The sequence below is a fragment of the Bactrocera latifrons genome, unplaced genomic scaffold (assembly GCF_001853355.1).
Source record: "Bactrocera latifrons isolate USDA-ARS-PBARC rearing strain unplaced genomic scaffold, ASM185335v1 scaffold_199, whole genome shotgun sequence".
In the NCBI taxonomy this organism is placed as follows: domain Eukaryota; kingdom Metazoa; phylum Arthropoda; class Insecta; order Diptera; family Tephritidae; genus Bactrocera; species Bactrocera latifrons.
In genome coordinates this window covers 80769-86363 of record NW_017535507.1, presented here as the reverse complement: position 1 = coordinate 86363, position 5595 = coordinate 80769, and the positions used below count along the sequence as shown (strand labels likewise).

The window sequence follows — 5595 nt, the reverse complement described above, 5'->3', positions numbered from 1 at the left end:
TCTGGAAAAAAGGACAAAAGCAAAACGCAAAAAAAAAAATTAATAAGATATATTAAAAATGAGATTTCAGTTTGAAGATTGTTTTTACTAGCAGTTGTAAACTGAAATGGGTTTTGTTAAAGTTTTTTTGTTTAAATATCGGTCTTTTTGTTGCTATTTTGTACACATACATATCTACAGCATCAAAAGCGCTAATCATGAATATTATTTGCTAAATTAACTGTAGCTTTGCTTTACAACTGCTCCTTATTTTACATTATATATATGTGTATATATTTCTTATATTTAATGTATATATAGAGTTTTTATGATACATACATATATTAAATTAATGTAATATATTAAATTTGCTATTGCTCTCAGGCTTGCTCAGTTGCTGCTACTGTAACCGCTCATGCATTGCTGCTGCATCATAGCAACTATGTATATATGTATGTATGTAAGTGATGCCATGCGTTTAGTTTTCATTTGCTACATAATGCTTACAGACTTGAATTTACACTTTAGGTGTTTATTTTACTAAATGTGTAAATATTAGAGTGGGTCGATTTTCTGTGAACAAAAACAAAAAAAAAACATCGGAAATATTGGGTATGCGGAAAATATTCTACGGATATTCTGAACAATATTGCGTAAGAGACTGTGATTCTAAAACTGTATCCGAACCAATTACTTAATATTTATATTTTGAGGTGAAGATTTTTAGGGATCATAAAAATTTGTTGGTCAGTTTTTGCGATAACCTAATGAAATTTTATTCTTAGTTGATATTAGTACTGATCATTTGATATTTAGTTTGATACTCAATTAATTATTTTCCGGAATTGACCAGATCGTATAACTAATCTACGGTGTCTACGCCAATAAAGAAGAAAAAGAAGATATCTCCAAAAAAATCGATTGATCAGATTTTTTAAAAATCGCTGGCTCGAAACTGGTTTTAGACCCATAGTCGCTTAGGCACATTTGTTTAGTTTGAACCGTAGAATATGAAAGCTTAAAGAAAAATCGACCCGCTCTAATGTATATGCATGATTATGTTGTTGGTGCATGACTTTTTATTGATTTTTTGTTGTTTTTTTCTTGTTATTGTTTTCGTTTTTACTTTTGTTATTTATGTTGCTGTGTTTTTGGTTTTTGTTTTTATTTTGCTTTTAGCTTTATTTTTTATTTGATTTTATTATTTTTGTAGTTGTTGTTGGTTTTATTTTAATTTTTGCTTTTAATTTTTTTTTGTTTTTGCTATGTCAATAAATGCATTTGCCCTTTTAAATATGTATGCGTTTTTTTGTATTATTAATTTGTTGCAATGTGTTTTTTTGTTGCTTTTTATTTGAATTGAGAATTGTTGGGAAATTGCTTATCTTTCTTTTAGTAATTTGTAATGTATGTCATAAATTCTCTAAATGTAGCGATTGCATGTCATTTTACATATGTAATTATGTGGCTATATGGTAGTAAGTATATGCATATGTACTATATATGTATAGACATAGTATTTATATATTTAGCACAGAGTTAGAGTATTTTACATATTCATACAGTTCAGTTTAATATTTAGTTGTATTACTAGGTTGCCACGTGATATTACTTATACAAGTAGTGTTTTTTGGTATTGTTGCTTAATTTAGTTTAGCTTTTCTTAGTGCTTTGTTCTAGCTGTTGGCCATACGTGCATTTCCGACTGACACTTTGCACACCTTACACACTAAATGTCTTATAGAGGTAAATATATTAAAAGTTATATAACTAATTATGAATATTACAAATGCTTAGTGCATACTAAATGTATATAAGTATATATAAGTATTTATATACAACACCTGTTTTGTTTGTATGCTAAATTTAACCTCTCATGCATGCGAAAATTCAAGCAGTGCTTCGCTCTGGTGCTCACGTTGTATTACAAGCGCTTTCATAATTTTTCAATATATTTTCTTGTACGAGATTTTTGTTTAGAATTCTCTTCTGTTTGCTGCTTTAAGCGCTCCTCACAATTTTTTTTAGACTTATTCGCACCTTTTCTTTTAGACTTATTTTCTGATTTTCTCTCTTAGACTCTCTTCATATTTCCTCCACATTTTCTTGAACTTTGTTAGCCTCCTTTTCTTTTTATCTTCATGGAGCACTTATTTTAACTCTTCTACATTTTCTGGTTTGAGAGTTTTTGAGAACTGTTAAAAGCTCCAAGCGGTCTCCATAACTTTTTTACATTTTGCACCATTTCTTTTAGAGTTGTTTTCTACTTTTCTTCTTTAAGCTCTCTTCGTGTTCTCTTTACATTTCTCCAACATTTTAGACTTGTTTTGTTTTTTCTCCTTCAAGCGCTCTTCATCATTCTTCTGGTTCGAGACTAATTTAGAATTCCTGATTTTTATTGCTTTAAGCAATCCTCTTAATTCTTCCACATTTTCTGGATTTTTTTTTAGATTTTTGTCTCCTTTAAGCTCTTTTCATGGTCCCACTGCATTTGCTTGAATTTTTTAGACATTTTTTCCACAGAGCTTGAAAGAGAAGCTCAACTTAATTTTTCTACATTTTCTTGTTGGAAGTGTTTGTAGAATTTTTTTCTTTTTACGGCGCTAAGCTCTCTTCACAACTCTTATACAGTTTATTGATTTCTTCTTCGAGATTGTTTCAGAATTCCCTTAATTTTTCTGCGCTAAGCTCTCTTCACAACCCTTCTACATTTTCTTCTACTTTCTATTTTTTAGACTTCTTTGCTTTTTTTCTACTTTAAGCTAACCTAACTTCTGTTGCTTGCAACAATTTTTCAATTTCAATTAATTTCAAATATTTCCCCTAAAACCACTACAAGCACAATTTACTCATATTCACATACACACACACTTGCTGTTTTTAATTATAATTAAGTTTTACCGTTATGCCAATAGCAAATGATTATAATTTAACTTGCCGTATGAATAGTTAACAAAATTTTATATTTTAATTTTAAATTTAATTTATGATTTAATTTAATTTAAATTTCGTTACATTTTCTTCAATTTACATATATGTATATAGTTAACGCTTTCTTTGGTAAAACAATCTTTAAGTTGTTAATTTTAGAATCTTTTCCTTGTCAAATTTCAACTATCAAACGATGTTTCAAAATTTTTTAAAAGTCCTAAATATATTTAAATTTTTAAGACTGCTATTTGGAGCGCTAAAATTTTATGTAAAATGATTTTAGTTTTTTAATTTCTTTTCTAAAAAAAAAAATTAAAAAAAATCAGTTTTTAAAAAATATTACTGAAGCACGTTGGAGTTCTTAACATTGTTAACATTTTAATGACAGAAACAATCAGACGAGAGGTTTGGAAGCGTGCAGGAGTTTATGCGTATAAAGGAGCGTGACAATATCAGCAAGAGAAAGAGGAAGAGAGAAAGCTTTTGGGAAAGTGCTAACCTCCTGCAATGAATAATAGAGAAAGAGCAATGAGACAATGTAACTCAATTTGTATGACAGCTATATGCTATAGTGATTCGATTTGAACAATTTGTTCGGATTTTATAGCGAAGCCTTTGATAAAGTGCCGAATTTCATTGTAATATCTCGTCAACTGTAAAAGGTCTTCTTATTAGAACTTTACTGTGATCAGTCTGGCAGCTTACGCTACACTTTTCCATAGAAGTACTTAATTCCGGATATGATCGTCAAGCTGATCGCAAATATATATATTTTAAAGTGTTCCCGACGTGGGTATTACAGAGTATAATAATAAGAGATAGAGAGAGTCAATTAGAGAAACATCTACAGATTTTCAAGTTAGATAGCAGGTTGTGTGTGTGGAAGAGAAATGGCAATTAGTAAAAATAGATTTTTGTCATTTGTTAAAGTACCTAATGAAGTGCTCATTCGCTCATTGCGTGCAATGTATGATTTAGAATTTTGCGCAACGCCGTCTATTAGCTTCCTTCAACCTCTTTCAAGGCATAAATTTATAAATAATTGTCTCTAAATTTTCAGTTTCAAATTAAATTATAACCAAAGTGTTATTGCTACGTGAAAATGAGTATGATTTCCTGCACGCAATGTTCCTTAGAACTACGCCAAGGAAGAAGAAGGAGAAGTGTGCCTCGGTCTGCGTAAGACTATTTCTATATAAAAGCCGAAAGTATTTACAGAACAAAATAAGCGTACAGTAAAAGTTTCAAGACTAATTAATTAATTGTAGTTAATGTAAGAGAGGGGTGGGTAGGGTGGTTTCCTTTAATTTTTAGTTTTTTGGAATAACTGCGTGCGCTTCCCGCAAAGTGTATGCGCGTTTCTTTAAAAGCGCATCAAATTTAGAAAAACAAAATTTTATATGTTTTTTAAATGATAAAAAAAAATTTTGTTTGAAAAAATTTTAATAGTTTAATTTAATTTTTTTTTTGCAAAAAAAAATAATTTTTTGGTTTTTGTACATTTGGCAAAAAGTTGCCAATTTTTACTACTTTACTTCTGCGCCTAATTCCTTATTCATATATATTTCCTTTGCACTACTTTCACCTAATAATTTTTTTGTTCAAGTCCGAATTTGCTCGTTAGCTGTTTTTTGCATTTATTTCGCCACTAATTTGTCTAGTTTAGCTAAGCGTTGCTATTTTGTAGTTGCGGTGTTGCAACTAGTCTTGCTGTTCCAAGCTGGCTGTTGTAAATAATTTCGATGTCGCAACTAAACCTTCTATTGCAACCAATCTAAACGTTACAACTAAACCAGCTGTTGCAACTATTCCAGGCATTCTTGATTTTGCAATAAATGCTGTTATTGCAATTTATCTTGCTGTTACATTAAAACATGCTGTTGCAGCAAATCTGGATGTTGCTACTAATCTAGCTGTTGCTAGTAATTTGGTGTTGCAAATAATCTCGCTGCTGCAACTAGTTTTGCCATAGCAATTAATCTCGTTGTTGCAAATAATCTTACTTTTGCAATTAATCCTGCTGTTGCAAGTAATCTTTATGTTTCTAGTAATTTTGATGTTGTTGGTGCAGCTAAACTTGTTGTTGCAATCAATATTGCTTACAACTAAACTTGCCATGGCAACAAATCTTGCTCTCGCTATTAATGAGTCTGCTGCACTTAATTACGCTTTTGCTACTAAACTAGCTGTGACAATAAATCTTACTCTTGCTCTTGCAATTAATCTTGCTGTTGTTTTTTGTATTGTTGCTGCTGGTGCGCCTGCTTATCGCGCCCTGTCGGCTATTTATTTTGCAATACTCTAATTTAACGATTGTTGTTGTTGTTGTTTTTTTTTAACTTTTTTACCTTTACCTCTAATGCCAATCAACCTCATTTGTTGCATGTTGCATGTGTTTGCTACATTTGTTCATTTGATTTGTGATTACGTTAAGCTTCGCGTTGCTCCTCTGCTGTCTGCCTCTTCTACTGCTTTGATGCGTTGCATGCGTTTTTGTTTAAGATGTATGTACGTACGATAGTTTTTTTGTTTTTTTTTTCTTGTTGATAAATGTATTTTAGCGTTTTTTTGGTTTTGGTTAATGTTTATAACTCGTTTACCATGTGAGAGAGAGATAATTTGCAATTACATATTAATTATATAATATTTGCTTATAGCTTTTGGCTAAATTGCGTTTATCTTTGG

The 5595-nt window shown here is 30.4% G+C and overlaps 1 protein-coding gene across 2 annotated transcripts in view; it reads right to left on the bottom strand.

The window, feature by feature from the left end:
• The window catches only part of LOC108967768 (tetratricopeptide repeat protein 36 homolog), a 7374-nt gene extending 4420 nt beyond the window's left edge, over positions 1-2954 (bottom strand). Inside the window, exon 1 of one of the 2 annotated variants that reach the window (XM_018931387.1) lies at positions 1543-2954. The gene's annotated coding sequence lies outside the window, so the exon portion shown is untranslated. The remainder of the gene's footprint in view (positions 1-1542) is intronic. The other variant, XM_018931388.1, reaches the window with a different exon arrangement.
• Positions 2955-5595: the final 2641 nt, after the last annotated feature.